Genomic DNA, 14,968 nt, shown 5'->3' on the forward strand with positions numbered 1-14,968 from the left:
TTGCAAGGTTATTGGAGCATGGGGAAATAAAACACAAACCATAAAATTCCAGACACAGGCGAAAGTTACCTTTGGAAATGATTGCTTGATATGCACGTTCCTATTGATAGATAACTTATCTGTACCAGTGGTACTTGGACTTGAGTTCCTTCGGGAAAAGGAAGGTATAATTAATCTTGCCCGGGGGAAGTGTGATCTTAATCACCAACAGCGACCGATAACTTTGATGTTGAATCGGGAGTTCGGTGCAAACCTTCCATTAATGCAAAAGGTACACCTTTCTGTCAGTAAACAGAAGATGTTAATGTTGAACCAAGAGCACCCGCAGATACGTAGTCAAAACTGAAATAACGATGTACCCCGTGATGCGAATGACATCGTGGCAACAATACAAGAAAAAATAAAGGAGACAACTTGCCTTAATTCTTCTGAGGCTAAGTAATTGACCAAATTATTGTCTGAATATCATGAAGTATTCGTTGAATAACCTGGTATCATAAAATATTATCAGTATAAAATGAATGTATTTCCGCACAAGACCTATTGTAGAGCAGCTTACTCGGTTCCCTGGACTGGGGGCTATATTGCCATAAAGACATGAAAAAATATTTGCAATAAAATGTTTGTATTTAGAAAGGGCTAATAAGAGGTGCTAATATACCGAACATTAATAAATGTGATGTTTAGTTTTAGTAATGCAATGATATTATATGTTTGTTAGTTTGTAGATTTACATGTCAAGTGTCACAATATAATATTCTTGAAGTATTTGTGCAAGGAGAAAAGAATCTCCATGATAAACACATTTTAATAAAAGAAATCAGTATCTGCATAAAAGTTCACTTAAATATTGTTGTATTAGATGTAATAAATTTTATTATTTTTTTTGTAGCGTACATATCAATGAAATGTATAAAATATTTTAAATGAGATTGAGTCATATAGTCCCATACATGCAACAAGTGTTGGTCATTTGTGAGCTGTGTGATCCTGTCAGCCACCTCTCGAATAGTATCTGACTGTGTACTAATTAATGTACACATTTCAATATGAAGTCATATAAAATGACTTATCAGGGACATTCCGGTTAAAAGAAGTCAAACATGGATCTCTGTCCCAAGAAATGATAAAATATGTCTATTTGCCATGAACATGGAAATGTACTGTTATCTCGACTGTTCAAGAATGATCTAATGATCACAACAATGTAGCAGATTCCTAAAGTTTTATATTGTATGATGTTTACGTAACTGGATAAAATTTTGATCTTGTTATTCAGTCATTGTAATGCGAAAATATGTGCAAATGTACTAGACCTCTTTGCATGAAAGATGTCGTTCGCATATAGACTGTGTGTAAGAACTATAGACATGTACTCACACCAATCAGAAACTTGATCTGTGTCTTACAAGAACTGCACAAAAGTCTAGTGGACACTGATTTATTTAGCGAAAAATGTGAACAGTGACAAACTGTGATCAAAAAACCTTAAGAACACTCATGTAGTGTCGAAGGTAACAGCAACACTATGGACGTTAAGTTCTGTTGCCAATATTAGCAGTTAAAATGAACTCGTGACCTGTAATAATTCGATTCAGAGCGTCTTTGCGGGTAAAATATTATGTGACTGACTGTAGAGCCAGCCGCACAGCACAAAAACAATGCAACGTTGCCTTCGCAGTGCGTCGCGAGAGAGAAAGTGTAATCACATTCTCCGTGTATACACAAAGCACGCTATCGAGACGTGTGTGATTAACAGTGCCGTGATTGAAATGTGCATATTGTGATGAATTCCTAAATGAATCACTACATTGTATTGAACAGTGTCAAGATACAGGACAAAATTAGTTCCTTCAGTGTGAATGCGAGTGATATGGACACTAACAACTTTTCTCCACAGGATGGTAAGAGTGCTTATCTTGTCACTGACACATGTATTTTGACATTTCATGTACCCATCTTGAACTGAATGACGAGGCACAAGAGAATCCAGAACTGCTGCAGGGGTAGTTCCGGCCGGCAGGAGAGCGCAATAACGACGCAGCCGACGGCCGTTGACGCTACGCCGACGTGGCCAGGGGTGGACCGGCGGCAGTCACCACCTGACTGCGTTCCGACGGGTCGACGTGGAACAAATTTTTGTCATACACAAGAAATATATTAAAACTCTTAAAAAAACATCATAAAACTTCAATGTACTTCGCACATACGACAGAAACATAAATTCTGTTCCAATTTGTACAATCTCAACAAGTAAATAGTAGGTGAATGTATTGTCTTGAAGCCCCTTGGGCGGTTTTGATCCCGGTTTTCCGATTCCAGCTAACCCGAATGGGGGGGGGGGGAAATAAGATAATCCGGGAAGTAACCGAAGCAATTTCCGAGACAATACAGTCACGGTGCTTTTTTTCTTTTTATTGCTCAAATCAAATACAATTTTCTGTGACAAGGTACATTGAAGTCAAATATTCGGACAATAAAACAATGAATCTTCGTGGATTATGTGGACTGATAAAAAAAAGGTGATGAGAAATAAACATGGTGAATAAACTATTTTTTTTATCAGCCCAAGGGGCAATATAACATCCATGATATATTTATTTTTTTATTACGAGTGGAATATGAACGTGTGGATAATATTCGTTCAGTTCTGTAATTATTTCTTAAAAAGATCATAATTATGTAAAACAGAGACAATATTTGTCTCACATTCTTTGTTAATCTATGTCATTCTTTTCTTTTGTTTTGTACTCTTTTGTCGTCTTCTTCTGATGTACATCGCCGACACCAGACACAAATCGATTTGAGGTCTGTTAAATGAAAAACATTTAATGTAAAATTATTGTATTTTTATGTTAATTTGCTGGTAAAACAAATAGAGCCAAATGCGTTAAAACTATTTATGATTAATTATTGAAAATTCACTTCCTCTTTTAATTATAATTTTGTATTAATTGGATTTATCATAGCCACAAGAAGCACAGCCATTGTTAGTTGCGATTATATAGCAACTGCGTCTGTACTTCTAGTTGAAAATAGCATGGGTTTGTGTTAAAGTAATCTGCAAAAAATTTAATAATTTTTTTATTGGTGGCATCAATTTAAATGATTTATTGGGAAAAGGAAAATCTTAATTAAAAAAGAAATCCTCTATCTTTTGTTGGCCGCCATCTTAACTTTTATTACAGCGGCAAATTTAAATTACTTGAAACTGCAAACTTTCAATATTGCGATGTGTAAGAAATACGTGTGCGCCGGTGGTTCTGACCTCTATCTATAAAAGAAAAAATTAATCGAATCAGACCGCATTTTCTAAGAACACTGCTGCTGGTATTTATTGTTGAACAAGATTTCATTGCTGATGTATGAGGCCACAATTAAACTATGGACGAATCACGGAGAAATATATTTTTTGGTAGCATACGTCAGTGTTGTGTGCGAGTGGTATTCTGTGGTTGCTCTTCATGATCAATTTGCTAAGAATAATTAAATCCATCGAAGACAAAAAATTATAAAAGCTCTGATGTACGATCTGTAATTTTAGTGATATGAATACAGCTTACAGTCAACATTATTACACTACGTCAGGTTGGAATTCTTGTGCAAGTTGAACAAAATAATTATCCAGGAGAAGTTGCAGTTTGAATAATGCATTATACATGTTATAATATTGTAAGTATCATTTACAAAATAAAAACAATGCAATTGCTAAAAAAAAACAGAGTGAATTCAAACCGCAGAATACCATAGAGTATCGTATCATCCATATTCATTGCACTTGTCCATGTTGATGATACACAAAAATCGCCACAACTGGATGGCGAACTTCGGCTGTCACAGCGTGCCGTCGTCTGATAGCGCCACCATATTGCAGTTAGGCAAGAAACTGTATGTGATATTTTAGTTATAAAGGCGGCACTCGTTTTCGTTCGGAATTATCTACATTCTTGATGATAATAAAACTAACTAGATTAACATTAAAGCAACGAACTACCAATTTCGTTTTACGCTCATGAACACCAAAGTCCACTGTAATATCGTAAATATAAAGTACCTAAAAGCGAAACAATATTTTTCCCAGGCGTAAGGAACAGTTTTATTCTCATATGTAATGCACTTATCATTGGCGACATCGGATTTGGCGTTGGCAAAAAACGTAATGGGGTTTATTTAAACATGAATTTGGATATCTACAACAATATGCTAATTATTGTCAGGCACCATATGAAACAACCAAAATTACGTCTGACACTGACACGAAAATTGTTCTCTTCTTTTACTGAACGAATTCACATGTACCAACGCGGAAATTGCGACGAAATCAGCTAGTTTAAAGTGCATATTTAACTGAGAACTAACGTATATAAACAGTTCAGTCAATCTGGGTAACTTTGCTCCACTTTTTACCGTCTTTTTGAAAGTACTGCACACACAATCTACAGCACAACAGACACCAAAATTTCACCCGTATTGCTAAGGTGTGCTTGGCAATGAGGAAATATGTACTAGAGACGCTCTCTTGGAGTAAAATTTCAATTTTAATACTGGTACAAAATTACTCAGTCATTATGGGTAACTTTAGTCTTAAAAAACATAGTATTTTTCCCATATCTAATGTTCTGAATAAATTTACATACCAACAAAAGGAAATCAGGTATTAATAAGAAGTAAAAACAGTTTTGATTCAGTTTCCAGATTTACTTAGAAATATCAAGACATTTGTATCAACCTGACTTTGTTCAACTTAAATCACTGTCAGAAGCTCACTTCACAGTCAAAGCAATTAAAGAAAAATCACAAGCCTATGAGCTTTTAGGGAGGTGGAAAGACATTTGAATGAATCACAGAGCTAATAAAAACGTTGCATGTGTACAAAATAATACAAACAGGTGGAACACCAGCCATTTGAAACAAGAATAGCAATTGGTACAAAGATACTATGATTAGTTAAAAGTTACCCTGATTGTAATGTTACAAGGAACACCTTCATATGACTATGTACTTTTTTATCATTTGTAAAAGATGAATACTGTAAACATTAAGCATGAGCAAGGGTATTGAAATGAGAACACAAAAACACATTGAAACACGAAATTTATTTTTGTCATTTCCATACATTTTTAACCACTGCTGCAATGTTAAAGGCACAACACTACACATTACTGAATAAAATAATCTTACTGAGTTTTTGTCTTACACTAGTTGTATTGTGACCTATTTTCTCAAGTGAAAACCTTTTCCCATATGTTTCCAGCCGCACCTGAATGTACCTGGCTGCAATCTTACGTACAAGCTGTGTCTCATGCAAATCTTCTATTCCGCATTCATTATGGAAGTCATGGTCAAGTTTAGGGAATGAATAGTTCACAAATTTTTTAAGAACACACATGACAATATTACTAATTAAATGCTTTTGCCTCATGTCACCAGTGACAACAAACATTTGAAACAATTTTTCTGAGTGCTCCACCACAGAGTATACAGCATTACTTGTTTCAATAAGCTTGCATCGGCTTACAAATTTTGTGAATGAGCTCTTTTCTGCAGTACTAAGAAGTGCATATGTTGCGTCATTACAAATAACGGGTGGCCTAAGAATGTAGAGACAGTCTTTACATGTAACTTGTTTTGAAATTGTGAGGGCAACATACCCTGCAATGTAGTACAAAATGTTCTGCTTGTATGTGGAAAACAGAGTACCCTCTTCAATAAGTGGGCACTATTTTTCTACTTTGTCTACAAACATACAAAAATCATCTACAAGAGGACACTTTTGTGATCGGAAATCATACAGTCCTACATGTACCATTGAACACATGTTAAAATTTGTACAGTTTTCCCCAACAGTGCTAACATTAGTGCCTAAAAGCAACTTGCGCATAGCACACACATGAGGAGAAGAGTTCAATATGATCTTGGGAAAACTTATATGTCAATAAATATTGCGGAGGAGAATTTTCCCTAGTCATTATTTCCAGTTCAATGGCTTTAATCGAATGTGTGTTCAAAATTATGCCAAAGGGAAAAGTATTTCTTGGGTGCTGCAGGAGAGAAACACCATTTACTTTTAAACTTCTTATATAAGATTCTGTCTGATGAAAAATATCAAGCCAATATGCCTGATTACTGAGTTTCAGGCTGGCTTTATATCCTGAAGCTGCAGGATTTCTGGAGTTAAAGACATCAAAAATACTGTCTACGAATTTCAAAAACTCCACTGTTGCCTCACTACCATGGAATCAGGGATTTCCAGCTCTTCTCAAAAAATCCATAGTATCTGCAACACTAGAACTCAGTGTTTGAACTGCTAAGCTGACATTCATCTTTTTATTAACATAATTAATATGTTGTCCTGACAACTTGTTAGCAAATGTCATGCATTCCTCAATTTGCAACTCATTTAGTTCTTTTAAGTACTGCCACTTAATACTGCCATTTGTAGACTTCATAACACCTACTTCTGCTAATGTATTTCGAGCAAGTTTCACTAAATGACACATATCCAAAACACAGTAAACAATGTGGTTTGAAACTGGGTGAAGGAACTGAGAAGAAAAAACGTTTTGATGAAAATTAATACTGCATCCCAAAGAACGAAGAGTACTTATATTTGTCCTTGTGCCATCACAAGTGACTGCCCAAATTCTGATGCCTGAATTGCTTAGCCTCCCCAGAGCAGAGTTTATTAACTTCGCCTGCACACTACCATCAAACTCATTCACTAAAAATATGCAACAGGATACTTAAATTTACCTTTTATGGACACAAGTATAAAAACTAATGCCTCTGAAGCTTCTTTCACTTCTTTTGATTGTTCAACTTCTCCTCCAAAATCTACAAAACCTGTATACCTCTTAGTTTCCTGGTCCCACATTACCGGTTTTCTAATTGCGATCCTAAATTCAAAGTACCTGAACACATCACTTAAAATGCCAGGATCACAATTCACAGTCACTGCCCAACGAGAAATCAGTGATCTGTGAGGCAGAGGCATTAATGTCTGTAAATATTCATACGCCCTAGTAGAGTAAAAATACACTGTCATTGCAAACATTTTAATGTCTGTTTTGTACCTGTTTCCCTTGGATGACCCACTATTATTCAACAAATTGCACACTAATTCCACCTGAGTCCCTGTTTGTTGATCCAGGAATTCATGCAGCTTCTCTGTTAGATGACCCTTCTTTTTCAGAGCACTTATGATGTCTTTCGTTGAATAGTTTTTCTTGTCTCTTCTCCTAATTTTTTCCTGCAGGCTCTTGATTTTTCTTCTCAGTGTCTCCACAACATCTGGTAAAAAACTGCATGTGTCAGTGGCCTTGTCAGTAATTTCTATTTGTGTTTGAGATCCACATTCCTTAGACGTTTCACAATTCTGAAAAAACTGAAACAAGAATAGAATACAAGTAGTACAGGCATGAAACAAAGTTTGGCAAGTACTTAGGAGAAAACATGTATGTTGGAAAACAGAAACAATGTTTATGTGAAGTGACTAACCTGTTCAATATAGTCATGAGTTTCTACAGTAGGCTGTTCAGCTGTTATTCTAATCTGTCGCCTTGGTTGCTTTTCCTTGGGCATTAAATGCGTCGGAAACGCAAACTGTGATGGCACTGCATCGGGCTTGAGATGCCTTCTCGAAGTACCAGGCCTCACTTCTTCCAAGAAGTGATCTCCACACAAGAAACTAGCCCTTGTAGGCATGAAACCTTTGCGTTTATTGGCAATGACCCACTGTTTCGGCAAATCGCCTTTTTGCAGAGGAAACCTGTCCAAAACAGAAGACACATTGTATCATGCAAGGCAACGACCAAGATATTTACGAGATTGCTGTCATTTCTTGACATTCAGTTATTACCTGTGGAAAGTTAAATTACTTTCCTTGTTTCACCGGTTCGTACAGTTGTATGCAGAGCGCGAAATAACCATTTTACACTCACAACATACACTTCGTTAACACCAAGAGAAACTTTTTGCCTAACTAAAAGATGGCGGACGATATAAACAATCGCTCCTGAGACGGCACGGATAAGCGCTATGGTCAAAGACAGAAGATGTACATCCAGTTAGTATGGAGATCACTGGTCACATGAGAAAAATCCGAGTTGGGTTTCACATGATCGATATTTACGGAATCCATCCATGCTGGTTGGCACTCGAGAGGTCATTCTGTTCAAGATACTTCATCATGTATTAACTCAGAATATGTTGTTTTGTGGATCATTTCTACTACCTGTTCTGCAGACAGGTGTGGCTTATGCTTTTTTCCAAGAATGGGGCACAACCGTTTGTTCAGAGGATCTGTGACAGATAATAGGTAGAAGACGGAAATTTAGTATAGAATCTGATAGGGATTCCAACAGGCCCAGGAGCTTTGTTCAGTTTTAACAATTTCAGCTGTTTCTCAACGCCACTGACACCAATACTTACTTTAATTCACCTTTTCAGTGGTACAAGGATTAAATTGGGGCAGTTCTCCTTGGTTTTCCTTTGTAAAGGAACTTTTGAAAACTGAGTTAAGCATTTCAGTTTATGCTTAGCTACCCTCAACTTCAGTTTCTGCCTGATTCGCAAGGGACTGGACACTAATTTTGTTGCCACTAACAGACTTTACATATGACCAGAATTTCTTTGGGTTTTTTAAAATATCATTTGACAATATTCTGCTATGGTAGTCATTGATGGCATCACACATTGAGACCCAAACACGTTTCATTCAGTATTTTTCTGTCTGTAGCCATATACTTTGTTTCACACCTATCATGCAGTAATCTCTGTTTATTTAGACGTTTTTTTGTAGTGACTGTATACCATGAAGGATCCCTCCAATTATAAACTGTTCTACTGGGTATATATCTATACAGTGCATGGTCAACTATTCTTTTAAACATGAACCATAATTCATGTACATGCTCCTGTCCTATGCTGAAAGCTTCAAGTTCCTCACTGATTTTTTATCTAGTTTGTTGAACATGTATATATTTCTGCTCGGTTTAGTTGTCCTTTCTACTTTGGTAATCATTGTTGCCACAACTATGTTATGGTCACTGATACCTGTTTCGATGCAGACATTCTCAAAGAGGTAATGTCTATTTTTTGCCATTAGGTCCAATATATTTTTGTCATTAGTGGGGTCCTTAGTATCTGTTCTAGATAGTTTTTAGGGAAGGCATTCAGTAATGTTTCACAGGATGTCTTATCATGCCCACGACTAACAAAACTAATTTTCCCAATTAATTGTGGGATACTTATAGTCTACACCACGACCTACCCCGTAAGGGGCCTCCTGGCCAATGATGACAAACACTCATTTCCATTACAGTATGATTGGGGAATTTGTGTACAAGTGATTTGAGGATTTCTCTAAAGTTCTTGGTTATATCAGGAGATGAGTCTGGGGGGCGATTGAAGGATCCAATTCTCCATTTATGGCCACCCCTAATATTGAGGCTCACCTAAACAGTCTCACCTATAGCTTCAATTTCTGTGTTGGTGGGTTTGAGTTTTTGTCTACTGTGACAAATACATCACTTCCACTTCCCACTTTTCCTACCATAATCAGTGGTGGTTCTATTTTGATCGAGTTTTTTTTACTTTAGAATCAATTTTTTGAACAATAATTTAATGAGATTTACTCATATCAGGAATGTAATTCAGTTTAAAACAGTTTCAGGAAATAACTGTTCCACAGGCTTTCGCATATTATCTTAATGCCTGTACGACCTTTAATGGAGAAAAATACAAAAGAATAGAAATTTAGAGGTGTGCCTTGTGCATGTCATTAGAGAAATCATTTCTAGGTGCACTACTACTTCAAATGCAGAAATAACAATTTGAATTTTATTTCTATGACATGCACATGAAATATCAACCCATTTTTAAAACCTCAATATTTTGGTGCAAAAAGATTTTGAAATAAACATCTTGATGTCAGTTTCTTCTGCATAACCTTCTTTTACTCACACTAAAAGTATAAATAACGTTTATAAACGGCACACTATGTGCACTGTAATATTAAATTATTTCCTACACTAGAAAAACTACTGCAATGCACAGGATTTTACAGTCCTCTCCACAGGTCAGTTACTGGCACATTGTTTATTGCAACTATGAAGTGTGAGACTTCTGGATCATCCTGCATAAATCAAAATCTGCTTTTCTTAAAACTGCTTCCACCATTATTGTGAAATTCGTATCGTACGCAAAGCTGCAATAGCTATTTCAGTAAGGGTCTGAGCTATTTATTTTTCTTAGTTTTGCTTTTTTTCTTGTGTAAGTGTGTACTGATGAGCCCAGAATCCACCCCAAGAAAAGCTTTAGTTGGCTTTGTTGCGATTTTTAATTCAATCTAATAATACATTTTCATGGAATATTGAAGCAATTTTTTAAATGTTATTTCAAGGCATATAATTTTCTTTTAATCAACATGGATTTTAATGCCTTCCTGTTGTCAAGGGAAAAAAGCTAGACAATAAGCCAAATGATTGAAAAGAGCCGCACTTCTGGACCTCAGCTAAATCACTTTTTTTCCAGAGTTAGCTCTAAAAAGCTGATTTGGTAACACTGCAAAACATTGTTTCAGTGAACATATTGGTCGACATTACTTTTAATAAGTGCCTGCTGACATATGAGGAGATTCTAGAAAAAAATAATTTTACAGAGTTCGAAAAAGGATATCCATTATAAACTGTGGGAGTCACAAGCTAAGAACACAAACAGTTATCCAGTAAAAATCATCAAAGTTATCCTACAAACATTCTGAAACATGTATCTGATTATCACTGAGGTGTTTTGCATTAGACGGTAAATGAGAAGAAGGCCATCTAACTGAGTGCCTTTAAAACCAGTAAACCTTGCCTTTAATGCAGCCAGCAATCACACAGAAATCTCAGGGCCATTCTTAGAACTATCAAAAGCATTTGATGTAATTGATCATGGTGTTCTGAGAAGGCTTGGACGATCCTGAATAAGGTGCCTGTCAAATGAATGGATTAAATCGTGTTTGGGATATTTTTCTCATTTAATGGAAATAAAATGCATCGAAAGGAAATAATTCCAGATTCACTTTACAAATCTGTGTGTGCTATGTCATAGTGCCCTGCAGAGATAAATTTTAAGCCTTTTACACTTTTTGTATATTGAAAAAAACTGTCTTTCAATTACATGTCAGAGAGTCAGAGCTAGGGCTATCTGCACCTGATACCAGTCATTTGATCAGAAGGGAGAAAGAAGAACATCTTACTATGCCTGCAAACGGTATTATGAAACAACTGTCTGAGAGGTTTACAAGAAATAAGCTAATTGTAAATATACAGAGTACAATATCCAAGAATTTTCATACATCGCTAGATAAAAGTACAGTACAACCAGTAATATGCATGGACAACTAAAATATTAGTGGTATTACTAAAACTAAAGTTTTGGGTATTCATATTCAAGAAAATTTTAAATGGAGTTCTCATATAAATTCAAAACTTGCAAAAGTGAGCTATGTAACAAGAATGTTTTGCGACTGTGCCAGTGCTGAAACCATTAAAGTCACATATTTTCCTCATATAAATTCGTTACTGACAATGTCATCATATCTCAGGAAATGTACACCAATCCAAAACAGTTTTCATGTAACAAAAAGCAATTATAAAAATAATTAAACATGCAGGTGGTGGGTAGTCACACAAACAAATTTTTAAACAGCAAATAATTTTATCTCTCCCCTGCCCTTAAATATTGGGAGTAGTTATGCATGTAAAAAAAAGTGTACTGAGGAAAGAAATTGTTCTTTACTTAAAACAAAATTCTCCATGACTATAGTACCAGATCATACATGACACACACCTTGTTCACAACAAAACCACATTGTGCCAAAAAGATGTATATCATGCAGGAACAAAACTGCAACACATTACCCAGAAATACCATATGTTTTAAACAAATGTGTAATGTCCTACCAACTGCAAAACTGCCTGTACTCAGTCACACAGTACTTCATGTATGAAAATGTATAACTCATCCATTTAATTTTACAAACAAGTAGCATATATAAACCAGGTTCTACTCAAATTTTTATATATTCATTATGCAATATCCAATATGTCATAAAAATTAAAATAAGAAACACTTTGCTAAATTGTGAAGCCAACATGTAGAAATATTTTCTGTCTTACATCTTGTGTACAAGGGACTTGTACACACTGGTGGAAAATTTATAAGAGCAAAATGAAATATTAAATACAAGAATCCAAGAGTTTTCACATGAATGTGAGCTGGCATTTCTTAAGTGACATAGAAGTGTGTCTCTCAATCAATGATGATATGAATGGAAATGCAGAAGTTGTGGAAAAGGCAAAAATTAAAAAACTCACTGAATATGCATTTAATGTAAAAATGCAAAAATCACACAGAAATGAAATATTACTATTCTAGCTAGAAAAAGATGAAAGTATTTTTATCGATGTTACAACTTCCTTAATTGTTATATCAAATTTGACAGGCAAGTACTGTTCTTTGTATATCTTCATCTCTCCCTCCCAAGTAAAAGATTGTACCAAATGGTAATGAACCTGCTTACACTATGGTAATCTGTTACTTTTTTACCTTATATTATTACAAACCACATTGTTACTTTTTGTGAAAATATTGTGTTTAATACCATAAGATGAATGAATTTCTTTATTATCTAATCAAATGTTGTAAAGTCTTAAGTGAAAGCCCCAAAGGAAAGAAAAGGTCATTAATGTGCAGAGCTAAGAAAATATTTGCTTTATGGTAATTATGATATGTGTTGTGTTGACAAGTCTACTTTGTATGTGGTATTACAGTCTATACGAATTTTAAGTTTATATTTTAAATATTTGGATGCGATTACCACAAAGTAATTCAGAAAATTGTTGCAGATTTAAGACACTCATTGTTTTCAATGGGGTGGCGTTATTCATTAGGAATATGCCTGTGGTACCCAAGACAGATACAAAATACACTGCTCTGCTCCTTGTTAACTGCAATCGTTTATGCAGTTTATGTGGTATCCCCGTGACTTTCAATGAGGCTCATAAAATACCCAAAGTTGTCAGCTGAACTGTCATTCATACTGGCATGTGTATTCATTCAGGCTAAACTAGTTACATTGAGGAGATCCTGAGAACAAATTAAAAGTTAGTGTGTGACAAGTAATATTACAATCATGTGAAAGGACACTATCACTGTGTATTTACTATTTGTAGTTTGTTCTTTAGACTGCAGAAGAGAGTGCAAGAGAGTTTCTGGCTTTGGCTTCGTCTTCAGACACACACACACACTCACATAATCACCCATCCCCCCTCCCCCCCCCCCCCCCCCGCCCCACACACACACACAGAGTTCTGGCCATTAGAACTCCAGTATGGAGAGCAAATAATGAAATTTTACTTATTGTGCAAACATAGCGTAACAGGAAGAATATATGACTAAATTTATACATGATTAGGTGATTTGGACATGTACAGAACATGAAATTTAGTACACAGAGCTGCTATGTCTGTCAGCATCAACCACTCGGCTGAGTGTCAAGTCAAACAGTGCTCGGGTGAGAGATGAGGGTACATTATTCCACATTGCTTCAAGACTATGCCAGAGTTCATCAACTGTAGCAGCTGGCGAGTGATGGTGTGCCAGTCTCTCGCCAACCTGTGAACAGCTTGATCTGCAGTATGTGCAGGTCAGGTTAACAGTTGAACATTCTCTATATAGTATAGGACAGCACAGGCAATATGTGGTCTTGCTTTATATTCTTGAGAGGTAACATTACAGAGACCTTGAAGACAAGGCACAGCCAATGGACATAACATATAATAAATGTAACACCATCACACTAGTATAACAATGATGAATGCAGTTTGGCAATGTTCATCCTCCTGATAACCTGTACAGGTGGATAAGTCCAGCGTGATGCTGCACACATAATTGGGACTCTTTTGAAACAGCCACATGGAGCATCTACTGTGTCTAGGGTTGGCATTTGGAGCACCATAACTGGAAAAGTTCTCAGTATCGCCACATTAAGGGAAGTCACAAGAATGATCACCATACTAACAGTCTTTGGCATTCCAGGGATTGTCACACTGTTTCTCTGGATACTTACCTTCTGAAAAGAAGCCCATTTGCTGACTCACAGAGTGTGACTTGACTGTACTATGTCTATCCACTTGTGTGATAGTCTCATAGTGCAGTTGAAATACAGCATGGTGTTGAGTACAGCCCTCCTGAACCAACCAATCCAATAGTAGCGTGGCAGTCATGCTGTTCTGAACAACATGGGCAGCTATAATGTGGAACAATAAACCACAGCGTCAGTAGACCATGGCTCTGCTGCTGTTGAATTCTGTCATGCTGAGAGACGTTTCTGCTTTATACGTGAAGCACAACACGACCCTCTCATAAACAAACGACATCCAAATGCAATTTCTGTATGTAAAATCCAATTCTTAATCTTATCTCGCACACGGAATGTAGATAACATGACATTTTTTTTTATGATAGATTCAGCAAGTTTGGAACTGGATTGAGTCCAAAGAAAGAAATTTGACAGAAAATGTACAAGAGTTTTCTATGTCCAAAAAGGCCTTGGAAGGTCTAATGCTACCAATCGAACGCCATGTCTCGTCAGCCAATAGGCATCACTGGATGTGGATATGGAGGGGTTTGCGGTGAGCACGCCACTCTCCCGACTGTCATCAGTGCTCAGACTAGAGCCACTACTTCTCGAGCAAGTAGTTCCTCAATCAGCCTTAAAGAAGCTGTGTGCACCCCTCTTGCCAACAGCACTTGGCAGACCTGAATAGTCACCCACGGAAATGCGAGTTAAGCCCAACAGTACCTATATTCTGTGATCTGATAGGAAATGGAACATACAAGAGATATTGTATCTCAGATGGTTAACAGTTAACCATAGTAAATAGTATAAGTGGACTTTTTTTCACCTTCAAATTTAATG

Source organism: Schistocerca nitens, chromosome 4 (genome assembly GCF_023898315.1).
Source record: "Schistocerca nitens isolate TAMUIC-IGC-003100 chromosome 4, iqSchNite1.1, whole genome shotgun sequence".
NCBI classification, from domain to species: Eukaryota; Metazoa; Arthropoda; class Insecta; order Orthoptera; family Acrididae; genus Schistocerca; species Schistocerca nitens.